The 12,293-nt window shown below is 49.0% G+C and overlaps 1 protein-coding gene across 2 annotated transcripts in view; it reads right to left on the reverse strand.

Annotated features, from left to right (window-relative positions):
• ARHGAP35 (Rho GTPase activating protein 35) overlaps positions 1–12,293 on the reverse strand; it is a 116,989-nt gene that overhangs the window by 14,414 nt on the left and 90,282 nt on the right. The window lies entirely within an intron of this gene.

Here is a 12,293-nt window from a genome sequence, read left to right on the forward strand (position 1 = left end):
ATTTCTTACTTTGTGAATTTTCTATTCATGTTTTTGTTCCTTTTCAAATGGAGTGGTTCTCATTTTGTACTTAATATTAAAAAACTATGCTAATGTTATATAGCTTTACTTTTTTCCTCTTTCATTATCTGTCTTCTAATTTTGTGTACTGAATTTTTTTTGATGTACATAATTCAACAATGTTAGGTTTTCAAGACCAATCAGCTTCTTTATGATGTCTTCGTTTGGTTTTATGGTTAGAGTGGGTTTTCCTGTTCCTTCTGGAACTTACCTGGTGTACAGTATTAGGTAAGAGAAAAAAAAAAGACCAGTAAAATTCAACTAAATAACAGTGTAGGAGGAGATAAAGTTCCAAGGGAGAGTGGACTCCCTCCACCCCTCGGCACAGGAAGCACTGTGTAGCTTGCAGTGGACTCCAGGCACTGTCGGCCAACTTGGCTCTCCCTCTCTCCAGGAAGGAAAGTCCACTCTGCACCCCTGAGACCATGGTCTAAAGGACAATGGTCAAACCAGCCTGGGGTCCTTTCTGGAGATCATGGTTTTGAGTGACACTGACGAGCTGGCGGGGCACTGTGGAAGCATCCTGGAGCCAGGGCTGCATGCCAGGGGGCAGTGCGGGCAGTGCAGAGCGGACCAGGCCTTGAAGTCAGTCATTGCTGTAACTGACACCACTGGACAGGCACCCGCCGGGCGAGATGAAAGCAGTCAGTTTCTGGGGCCCTAGACTGGTGGCTGGTGAACTCTGAAGATCATCGAGAAAGAAGTCATCATTCCTTGGCCTAAAAGCTGTTAACTGCACATGGGCCCTTTCACCCCAGAGACAAGGGCATTAATGGACCGGCCTCGAGGACACCCTACCGCGCAACGACTTGCTACCAAGAAGCCCCATCACTGCACGCCTCCCTCTGGAGTTAACATTTCCAGTGTGGACGCCACGCTGTGCACTGGGCTACATGCTCCCTGCACCCACCACTCATTTAATGACGATGACATCGAACCCTCAGCCCTTTATCATGGGAGCTACTGGATGAAGAGAGAACACAGATGAGAGAAGTGGGGTTTGGAAGGGGAAGTCCTTGACCTAAACTGCAGCTGCTAAGAGCATGGTCTCAGCCCAGGGCCCCCACAATATTCAGAAGGGGCTTCCCATTTACCCCCATCAGGCTGGCATCCAGACCACAGCTCCCTCTGCCCCCACCCCCGGAAAAACACCACATCTCTGTGAAGCCCACAGGCCCTCAGTATTCTGGGCAGCTTTTGAGATGGTCCATGCCTTCCAGAAGTCAAGAGGTCAGCATGGCCCCAGATCACCATCCACAGTTAGTAATTCTACAGTAATTCTCTTTCCTCAGTGACTTTTCTACACCATTCTTAGATACTTAAAACTTTCTACCTATTGCACATCTCAGGTAACACACGTCACATGCTTCAACATGAAATCATCCTCATTTTGACAAGCCCTGGGTATGTGTCAACAGATTCAGATCTTCACCCTCTAGGTTGAAAAGAAATCACTACACTTTTCTCTTCATCTGAACATTAGCCCATCTCAAATACAAAGAAAACAATGGTATAAACACAGGAGCTTCAAAAGTCCTGACAGACGTGTCCACAGTGCCTGAGCTCCAGCGTGGAGAAGAGCTCTCTGAATGGCAGAGATAAAGATCCCGACAGCCTCAGTCCATTTACAATCTCTGGCAACCGGTGCACAGGAATCCTCGGCGTTGTCCCCTAATGGCCACCTGCCTGGTATCACAGGGCTGAAAACACACTGCATATTAGCTATCTGGAAACCATCAGAGGTGCAGGCCTGCTGAAACGTCACTGGATGGATGATCAGAAAAATGGAAGCACCTGAAAGTGCAAGGCCAGCTCCTCAGCACCAGCTAATCACCACCTTAGTATCTCCTGTAATCCGGACGCATGCTTCTGTTACGAAATCCCACTTTAAAATAGCAATTCTGCCACTGACCTACACAACAACATGGCATAATTGAGGAAAGATATCATTTGCTTGGCCAGAACAATTTTTCGAAGCTATTCATTAGACATCAATGAAATACAAACAGAAGCCTTAGCGCAGACTGCCAACTGCTAGTGAAACACAGGGCGAGCGACGCAGGGGAGACCTGGAGGCTGGGAGCATCGCCGAGGACCCCAAGACCAGAGGAGGAGGAGGGCTGGGGCCTGGAGGAGACCCCACACAGAGGTGCTGGATCCCAAGCAGGGTGCATTCTGGGACCCAGAAACACTCCGGGGCTGGCTCACACCTGCCAGCAGAGAGCAGTACCTCCTTGCCATAGGTCTGTTCCATGGCCAGAGGTCCAACTGAAAAAGCTTCAGCCGTAAGCTTTGAGGCATCTCTATATACCAGACATCTCCAAAGACACAATATCTCGGGAACAGGCCCTGCTTCTTTCTTCTTTTTTAACTGAGCTCCACTGGTTTCTCTGGTAATCTTTTAATCTTGTGTGAATAAAACAAGAGAAAGTTCGGAACTGCCAAGGTTGCTGTCTTCAAAAATCTAACAAATTCTATGAAGAACAGTCTTGTTCTAATGACTCTAGAGAATAGAGCTATGACTAGAATGGGAATGACAGGAAGGCAAATAGTCTCTCAATACATAATCTTAGCTACAGCTGTCACTCATTATGAAGGTCCAGAGCTTTTTAACTCCCTCATTGGACAGCCATCTGTTTGGGATGCTGGTTTTTTTTTTTAGAAAGATTAATACCTGGTCTAAGAAGACAGTTAATAATGACCAACCATTTACTCAATGCTCACTATATGTGAGGCACATAATGCTGAGTCCTTACTGTGCACTTATACATCAGTTCTCACAACATCCCCTTCAGAGAGACTATTACTAATCTCATTTTACAGATGGGAATGCAGAGGCTAAGAGGTAAAGTAATACTCGCAAGGTCAGAGAGCTAGTGAATTGCAATCTGAAGCCCACCTATTTCCAGAGCCTGAGTTCTTTTACTGCGGTGTTTTAAATCACGCACTTTCAAACTTGAGCATGCAGCAGAATCAGGGCTCATTATAACCTAGCCTACAAGGCTGCTGCACCTCTAGGGTGTCAGATTCTGTTGGTTGGGGGCAGGACCCAAGAATTTGCACTGCCAACATGTTCCCAGGTGATGCTGCTGTTGCTGCTGGTCAGGGAATCGTGCTCTGAGGACCCCTGTTGCTCCAGAAGATGGGACAGGCCTCCAAGTCCCCCCGACTCTTAAAAAAAATCTATGATTCAATAATATCTGTCGGGGGGGAGGAGAATACACAAAGAAAAATAAATACCAGAGACTTTAGGAATGAAACATTTCCAAAAAGTATTAAAATTGGCGCCTTTTATTCATAAGCAAGGTTTTTACACATTATTTAAACCATGGCCATGTGTGATTTTTCAAAAGAATATTAAAAAAGTAAAGAGGAAAAAAGCAAAGAGGCCTTGTTTCTTTTCTTTCAATATTTACTGAGCACCCAATCTGGCAGATGAGCTCCTTTACAGAGCTGCAAGCCGTGGTCCTCCTCAAAAGTATTTCACTGACAAAAGGCTAGTTCAGTTTAGTTCAGTCACTCAGTCGTGTCCAACTCTTTGTGACCCCATGGACTGCTCCATGCCAGGCTTCCCTGTCCATCACCAGCTCCTGGAGCCTACACAAACTCACATCTGAGTCGGTGACGCCACACAACCTTCTAGACGAGCCACCAATGGCAGCCTTGAGGCCCTCCCCACGGGCTAAGAACGGGCCTCTGTTACTCCTGACCTCCCTGTCCCAGCGGCGGAGGTGCCTATGGCCCTTGGCACATTAGGGGCACCAAGAAAGTGGACAGGGGACTCGCAGGAGCTTGGAAACGGGGGGAAGACTCCACCTTCTGCTCTGGTATGTGTCCCATTTTCTGAAATGGACAAACAACTCTCCATTCCTGGATCCCAAGTACTTTTGCTCAGCACCGGTGCTCTGGGCCTCAAGTCTTGCCATACTCCCCCGGGGCCAGGCTTTCAGCCCTGCTCACTCACCCCAGGACTCAGTTCCTCCTGAGTTTCCTTTCTAGCAACAAATCAATACTTCCTCCAAGACAAACTCTGACTTGTTTATTTTTCACTTTCTATATTTAGATATAAAACTCAGCACTTTAGTCCTTAAAAAAAAAAAATTAATCGGTGTTGCCAATGCTCTAAAATACCCCACAGCAGACAGGCTTTAGCTACTAGACAACAAGTCGACTTTTAAGGAAATGCGGCTAATAGACCATTCTCCTTTTCTTTCACGTGTCCAAGAGGTAAGCCTTGGGCAGGCTAAGTTTCAAAGCCAGAGGGCTGCTGAGAACTCAGGGAGAGAAAGGAACCCCCCTTGAGCATCAAGTCCAAACTGTCTTGAAGAGGGCTGACCTCTCTAACAGAGTAAGAAGTCCCCACTCTGGGTCAAATGCCAACAGCATCTCTACAGCCTATCTCCTTTCGAGGCTCCCACTGCAGCACCCCCACCAGGACGGAGGGTGAAAGGGCTGGGGTGAGGCTGGGATCTCGGTTGGAAGCCACTTACTAGCGGTAAGACCCTGGGTGGATGTTTCCATCGCCTTCTCTGCGCCGTACAGGTGAGTGTAATCAAGTCTTGACACAGAGCTAAGGGAGGAGCTATGGTCCTAATGATCTAAGTGGAAAAGCAAGCTGGCAAGCGGAGGACACCTGAGTTGTGCCATCGGAGAGATCCCGGATGCTGACTCTTAACTTCTGCTCCGCTGAGTCTATGACGGATTAACCTCACCTTCAAAGACCATTGCAAGGAATCAATGAGATAACTTATGAAAGCCCACTGTATAATGCCTGCCTTTTTTTTTCTTTACGTTTTAACAAGCTGCAACAGCAGCACCTGTCTGCAGGCATGGCCTGCTCTGAGGATCCAGCCAAAACAGGCCAGTTGGCAGATAAATAATAAAAACATGCATTGGCTTCTTTTTTACTTCAAATATTTAAGTAGAATTTTTTTTAATAGGACAAAGTTACACATAGTTTCACTATATATTACAATTGTTTTTTTAGTAGAGAAATTAAGATTTCTAGTTGAAGTTTCAATATCTAGTATTTTTTATTAATCATCTATTTTATACACAGTAGTTGTACACACCGGAGAAGGCAATGGCAAGCCACTCCAGTGCTCTTGCCTAGAAAATCCCATGGATGGAGGAGCCTGGTAGGCTGCAGTCCGTGGGGTCGCTAAGGGTCGGACACGAAGGATCGACTTCACTTTTCACTTTCACACATTGGAGAAGGAAATGGCAACCCACTCCATTGTTCTTGCCTGGAGAATCCCAGGGACGGGGGAGCCTGGTGGGCGTCCGTCTATGGGGTCACAGAGAGTCGGACACGACTGAAGTGACTTAGCAGCAGCAGCAGCAGTTGTACACACGTCAGTCCCCATCTCCCAGTTCATCCCAGTCCCTCTTCCCCTTGGTATCCATACATTTGCTCTTTACGTCTTGTCTCTGTTTCTGCTCTGCAAACAGGTTCATCCGCACCATTTTTCTAGATTCGACATATATGCATTAATACATGATATCTGCTTTTGTCTTTCTGATTTACTTCATCCTGTGTAACAGTCTCTACGCATGTGATCTCAGTTTTGATCCTGGCTCTCTTATAGCTGCTGGGCGACTGGGGAAACCCATCCGACCTCTCTAAGCCTCGGGTTCCTCATCAAAAATGGGGCTGTTTACGAATGACTATTGAGATGTTGTGCATACTCAGATTACACGTATGAAGAGCAAGTAATACAAATGGCCGGCACACTGAAATAACGATGATGATAATAAAGCAGTAACAGTTAAGTTTTGCTGAGGGCTTACTATGTGCCAGGCACATTCCTCAGCTCTTCACTAGAATCATCACGGTGAATCCACCCAGTAATTCTTTGAGGTGAACAGTATTATTTTTATCTCCATTTTACAGAGAGGCCGAGCCCAGGGCCAGGGACCTGGGTGTGTGGTGGGGGTCAGTCTTGGCTGACTGTGCATTGACATGCTGGGCTCCTCCCTCCCATGGTAACTCCCCATTCCCTGATTCTTTAAGCATCACATGCTGGCTTTATCCTATAAATGCCAGATTCACGCCGGGCTAGAAGGTCTTTCTGTTCCTCCCTTGTTTACTGACGCGCATTCATCTCACTCTCACCCACTCAGCGTTCTCATCTGTCAGTTGGAAGAGAAGCAGGGAGAGCCAGGGAAGAAATGCTGCCTCCTCTCTGACTGACAGCAGCCGATGGACAGTGTCCGCGCTTTCTTCCTATGATGAAGTTCTACTATTGATCACAGTAAAGCAGCCCCACGAGGTCCCCTGCTGCCTTCCTGTTTTGGATGTGCCTGGAATGATTTTCTGGCTCTTCTATTCCTTGAACACTAAGGTCACTCTGGCCCCTCCAGTGCCCCTTTGTTAGCTGTCTTCCCTGGGTAATTCCCTCGTCAATCAAGATGTGTTTCTGGCAATGCCACCCCTCCTTCCTCCCCCTGACAGAATGCTACTAGCACTCTACTATGACAGCCTGACCGGGTGTTAGCCCCACAACCGGGCACTGTGGCATTATGAATTTCCAGCGCCACTGTATGGACATGCAGCCGTGTCATAAATCTCGAGGCTGAGGAGGAAGGGAGACAAGAGACCCGGAGGGGAAAAGATGAAAATACCACACCAGGTCTGGGGCATCAGATGGCTCTAGCATCTGGCTGATCCTGTAAGCTCCCCGGGTACTCACTGTCTGTCACTGTGAAAGAGGGCTTCTGGGCCCTGCTCCGAGCCCGGCAAGGGGCTCTGTCCCTGACTTTCAAGAAGATGCATACCCCAATACATGTGTTTCAAAAAACCACCATGATGAAGTCAATCTTAGGCCAGCCCAGAGTGGATACTGCTGGTTCTGGGCAGCCTAGGATGAAGGGGGAGAGGAGTGTGACCTAGAATTGAGGGGAGCAGAGTGTACTCTGCAAGGCAGCCACTGATACTCAAAGCCAAGAGCAGCTGGGAGCCCCAGCTAAGAACGTGAGCCTCCTTCAGGCTCCAAGTGTGACTCTGCCAGCACACTCAAGCCCGGTGGTGTGGGGTACAGCAGTGTGACTCGGAGGCGAGCTAGTGCCACCACAGTGCAGAGGTGGAGCTGAGGGTGAGGTGGGGGTCCTCACTGACTGAACACTGAGCTACCAACAAAGAAACAGTTGCACTAACATACAGGTACACACAGCACACCACCACCGCCAGCTCCATGCAAGCAATGCCAGCTTCCACTCCACAGCAGGGCCCCCAGCAGAAAGCCCCGGAGGGCACAGGCAGCTTCCTCGTAAGCATTAACGAGGGCACAGGTGAACTTCTTTTGGGTTCCTGATTCTCACCAAATCATGAAAGGTTCAAAGACAGCACCCATCACAGCCCAGCGGCCCTCCTTTCCTGGCCTCTTTCCTCACTGAGAAAGGACACTTCACAAGTTAGAAGCCTGTAACACTGGCAGAAGATCTGGCGGTCCCCGCCAGCCCACAATCCTTGCACTCTGTGTCCAGGATACAATACAAAGCTGTGCACGTGTGGCCCGAGGGGCTCACATCACACCTGACTCTGCTGCCCTCCACCCAACTCCAATCATGCTGGCCCTTCAAGGCCTCCTAGTGTGACCCCCTCACAACTGCCTTGGAGACTTCTGCCTCCACTTTTTTGACTGGCTAAACCCTGCTCCCTCAGAGGTCTCCCCTGAACCCCAGATTAAGTCAGGAGAATAAAACTGCTTACATTTATGCAACACACATACTGGGCCAGGCCCAGTAATTAGCATTTCACACACATGATCTCCGCAACCCTCATGGTGGCCCTGTGCGCTGTATCCTCCTATCACGACTGCTCCCATATGGGCTTCAGAGCCGAGGTCTAACCACTGCACCTACTACCTGCATACTTTCTCCATATAGCATTGGGCACAACATGAAAGTCACTGGACAGCTGTGTGATGACTGCTGAATGTCGGCCCTCTGAGGAGAGAAGGGGCATGTTTTCAAGTTACCCTTCTACGTACCTGGACTTGGCACAGCAACTCGTGCCTGGAGAAGGCGTTCAGTAACTATCCAAAGGAAGGAGGGAAGGAGGGATACATGCCTGATAGTATGAGCGCAGTTTCTCCGGCTGGAGAGAGGGAGGAAGTGGACTGACACTGTTTGTTCTCGGCCAGCCTTGTGCTTCAGCGCATGCTGGCAGGCCCTCCTTGCTCACAGACGCAGGAGAGAGAGTCTGAGGCCTGCAGCACGGAGGCACGTCAGGAACCAGGGCGCCAGCTCCCAACGTCCTCTGTGGACTGGCTCTCCTGCCTCGGCCACTCCTGAGAAGCTGAGGGCCTGGGTGATTTCTGCGCTCTCCAGGGTAAGCCACTGGCTGTTCTAGGTGTGGTCTCCCCATCTGGGCCGCTGACTTTCACAGATCAGGTCAGTGGCATGGCTTTGGCTGGGACCCCTACAGGAGGGCTGCGCCTCTTCCTGGAAGCTAGACAGGACCCTCCCCCTACTCCGCCCAGCACACACGCCCACCACCAGGGGAGAAGGGGGAGCTGCTCCCAGGGCCGCCCGCAGCACGGCCTGCTGCACAGCGTGGCGGGCACACATGGCCTCACTCGTCCCGTCACCTCCTGGTGAAGGGCAGAGGGGCCTGTCCACTGAGGCCACCGCTGAGTGGAGAGAAAGGGTGGTGGTAACAGCCAGGCAAGGCAGGCCCGCTGGAACTGTCTCGGGGAGCTGGGATTCCACCCAGATCATTTCTGTCTTGGATGGAAGGGCAGGACTACTCTGTGAAACAGGCTTTGCTTCTCTTTGGCTGCTGGGCTCCCCAGGCAGCTTGCCAGGGCATGCTGTTCCGATCAGGGCACTGGGTCCTGAGGAAATCCGTGAGCACTGCCGAGTCACAGCCACGTGAACTCTGCTTATCTGGAAGAGCCCAAAGTGGAGCAGACTGCCTGCCTTTATGGCAAGGAGGCATTTTTGGAATGCAAATGACTTGTGTTTAACTTATAAGCAAGGAGAAAACAGGAGGGTGGTGAGACACGGGCACATGGGAAATAGTCAAAAAAGGTGGAGAAAGCTTTGTTTTAAAACTATCTGGAAAATGAGAAAGCAACTAGCTAACCAACCCAGAATTATCGGGGGAGGGAAGGGATTAAATAACACGGAACCCTCACAAAATCACAGCATAGGAAACCACATACCTCATATTTTAGCACTTTATCATCAATTCAAAGCAGCATAAATATGGCAATTACTCACATAAAGCCTGTTGGTGTGTTCAAGCTGTAACTGCACCTATTAAACTGTTATAGTGATAGATGGGAGGATCTCTACTGAAATTAGCCGCCTTTCCTGCAAGACAGAATTACAGAGATCCAGGCTGACTGCAGGGAAATAACTAGATTTAACAGCTCTAGACCCGCCAATTCTCTTCCACGAGAGCTGGAGAAAGTGTCTATGATAAATATGGAGGGAAATATGGAGGCTTTTTTAGGGCAGCTCTTTCCCAAATGGGAAGGAACTTGGTAAAATGTGAATCTGTTCCGTCTGATGCTCTAAAGCTCACAGCTTTACCCTGGAACGTGAGTCCTCTCCACTGACGGCTCTAGGTGGCCTCTGCCCACAGACCTCCAGGGTTTCTGTTTCCTCTCTTCTGTGAGATGAACACTGTCCTCTAAGTCACAGGAGAAAAGCTGAGAGAGTAAGGTGCCCTAGGGAGACAAGGAGCAGATACCTCCCCACCCTGACAAGAGGCGCTGGCCCAGGGCTGGGCTCCTCCTCCTGCTCCCTCCCAGCCTGAGGTCACTGGCCAGGTCAGCCCTCAGTGTCCACAGAGGGCAGAGGAAACCCACCGGCAAGGTCTTAAATGCAGGAACCATGTGGGGAGGTGAGGGCAGGGGCAGTGTGGTACAAAACAAAGTACAACTTCCCTGGTGGTAGAGTGTCTGCCAGTGCAGAGAACACAGTTCAATTCCTGGTCCTGGAAGATCCCACATGCTGAGAAGCGGCTGAGCCCGAGTGCCTAGAGCCTGTGCCCCACAACTGAGCACTGCAGCGGAGAGCAGCCCTGCCCGCCGCAGCCAGAGAAGGCTGAGCAAAAAGCAACGAAGACCCCGCACAGCCCAGGAAAACCCAGAGGTAGCTATTTGGTCTTTGTTCCCAGCTCCTGAATCAGAGCTCCTAAAACCCTTGGAATTTCCTGACAGGACTGTCTTCGGCTATTCCTAACAAGCCCCTTGTTACCTGAAACCTGAGTTTATGATAAAGAGGTGACTTTTACAGGGGGGAAACTATATGGCTTCAGGATGGGGGCTAGTCACCAGAAAGACCAAACAGTGATTTTAAGAGTTAGAACTTTCAGCCCCACCCCCCACCTCCAGCAGGGTACAGGGGCTGGAGATTGAACTCAATCACCAAAGGTCAATAAGGAATCAGTCAGGCCTATGTAATGGAACCTCTACATAAACCCTAAGCAGGGTTTGGAGAGGTTCCAGGCTAGTGAACACACCAAGGTGCTGGGGGGTGGCATGCGCACGCACAGCAACTCTGCAAAGAAGCAATCTGCTTCTTCATCTCACACCGCGGAAACGGAGACTCCGAGAAGTGAAGGAAGGCGCTCAGGGTCACACCTGCCCTGCGGCCACAGGTGCCGCTTTGGCCCCTCTCTGTGCAAGGCTCTGTGCCGAAGGCCAGGGCTAAATAAAGACCATTTCCCAATTAGATTAAGCAACCTGGGAGTTCCCCAACAGCTGTAGGAAATCAGCTCCAGTAAGAGTTTTGGCCTTTTGTCCTGCTGTCTCCTGTCAGGGCAACAATGTAAGTTGCTCTCAGTTAGCTATAAAGCTGAAAATATATGCCCAGTACTTCTCGAACACTTAGCAGCCATTTTCTGCTTACTGCTTGGTGGGGTTTTGGAGGCAGCTCCAGGAAAGCCAAGGTGGTGTCTTCTGAGGGACACGGGTGTCTGGCCCTAGCGGGCACAGGGGGCAGAGATAAGTGCTATGCCATCTCCCTGGGGGGAGGCAGCAAACCCGGGGGAAATTAAACTCCAGCACCCAGGAGGGTTGTCTATTTTCAATCTGCAAAATGGAGGTAAGACGCTGAAAATGTGATCACTCACCTAGAGCCAGACATCCTGGAATGTGAAGTCAAGTGGGCCTTAGGAAGCATCACTATGAACAAACTAGTGGAGGTGATGGAATTCCAACTGAGCTGTTTCAAATTCTAAAGGATGATGCTGTGAAAGTGCTGCACTCAATATGCCAGCAAACTTGGAAAACTCAGCAGTGGCCACAGGACTGGAAAAGGTCAGCGTTCACTCCAACCCCAAAGAAAAGCAATGCCAAAGAATGCTCAAGCTACCTCACAACTGCACTCATCTCACACACTTGCAAAGTGATACTCAAAATTCTCCAAGCCAGGTTTCAACAGTACATGAACTGTGAACTTCCAGATGTTCAACCTGGATTTAGAAAAGGCAGAGGAACCAAAGATCAAATCGCCAACATCCATTGGATCATCAAAGAAGCAAGGGAGTTCCAGAAAAACATCTACTTCTGCTTTATTGACTACGCCAAAGACTTTGACTCTGTGGATCAGAACAAACTGTGGAAAATTCTTAAACAGATGGGAATACCAGACCACCTTACCTGCCTCTTGAGAAATATGTATGCAGATCAAGAAGCTTGACGTGACAAGAAGAACTGGATATGGAACAACAGACTAGTTCCAAATCAGGAAAAGAGTATGTTGAGTATATTGTCATCCTGCTTATTTAACTTATATACAGAGTACATCACGAGAAATGCTGGACTGGATGAAGCACAAGCTGGAATCAAGATTGCCGGGAGAAATATCAATAAACTCAGATATGCAGATGACACCACTTATGGCAGAAAGTGAAGAGGAACTAAAGAGCCTCTTGATGAAAGTGAAAGAGGAGAGTCAAAAGTTGGCTTAAAACTCAGCATTCAGAAAACTAAGATCATGGCATCTGGTGCCATCACTTCATGACAAATAGATGGGGAAACAGTGGAAACAGTGACAGATTTTATTTTTTGGGGCTCCAAAATCATTCCAGATGGTGACTGCAGCCATGAAATTAAAAGACGCTTACTCCTTTGAAGGAAAGTTATGACCAACCTAGATAGTATATTAAAAAGCAGAGATATTACTTTGCCAATAAAGGTCTGTCTAGTCAAAGCTATGGCTGTTCCAGTGGTCATGTATGGATGTAAGAGTTGGACTATATAGAGAAAGCTGAGTGC

This window comes from Moschus berezovskii, chromosome 22, assembly GCF_049115385.1.
Source record: "Moschus berezovskii isolate FMDL1 chromosome 22, NW_MosBer_1.0, whole genome shotgun sequence".
Lineage (NCBI taxonomy): Eukaryota > Metazoa > Chordata > Mammalia > Artiodactyla > Moschidae > Moschus > Moschus berezovskii.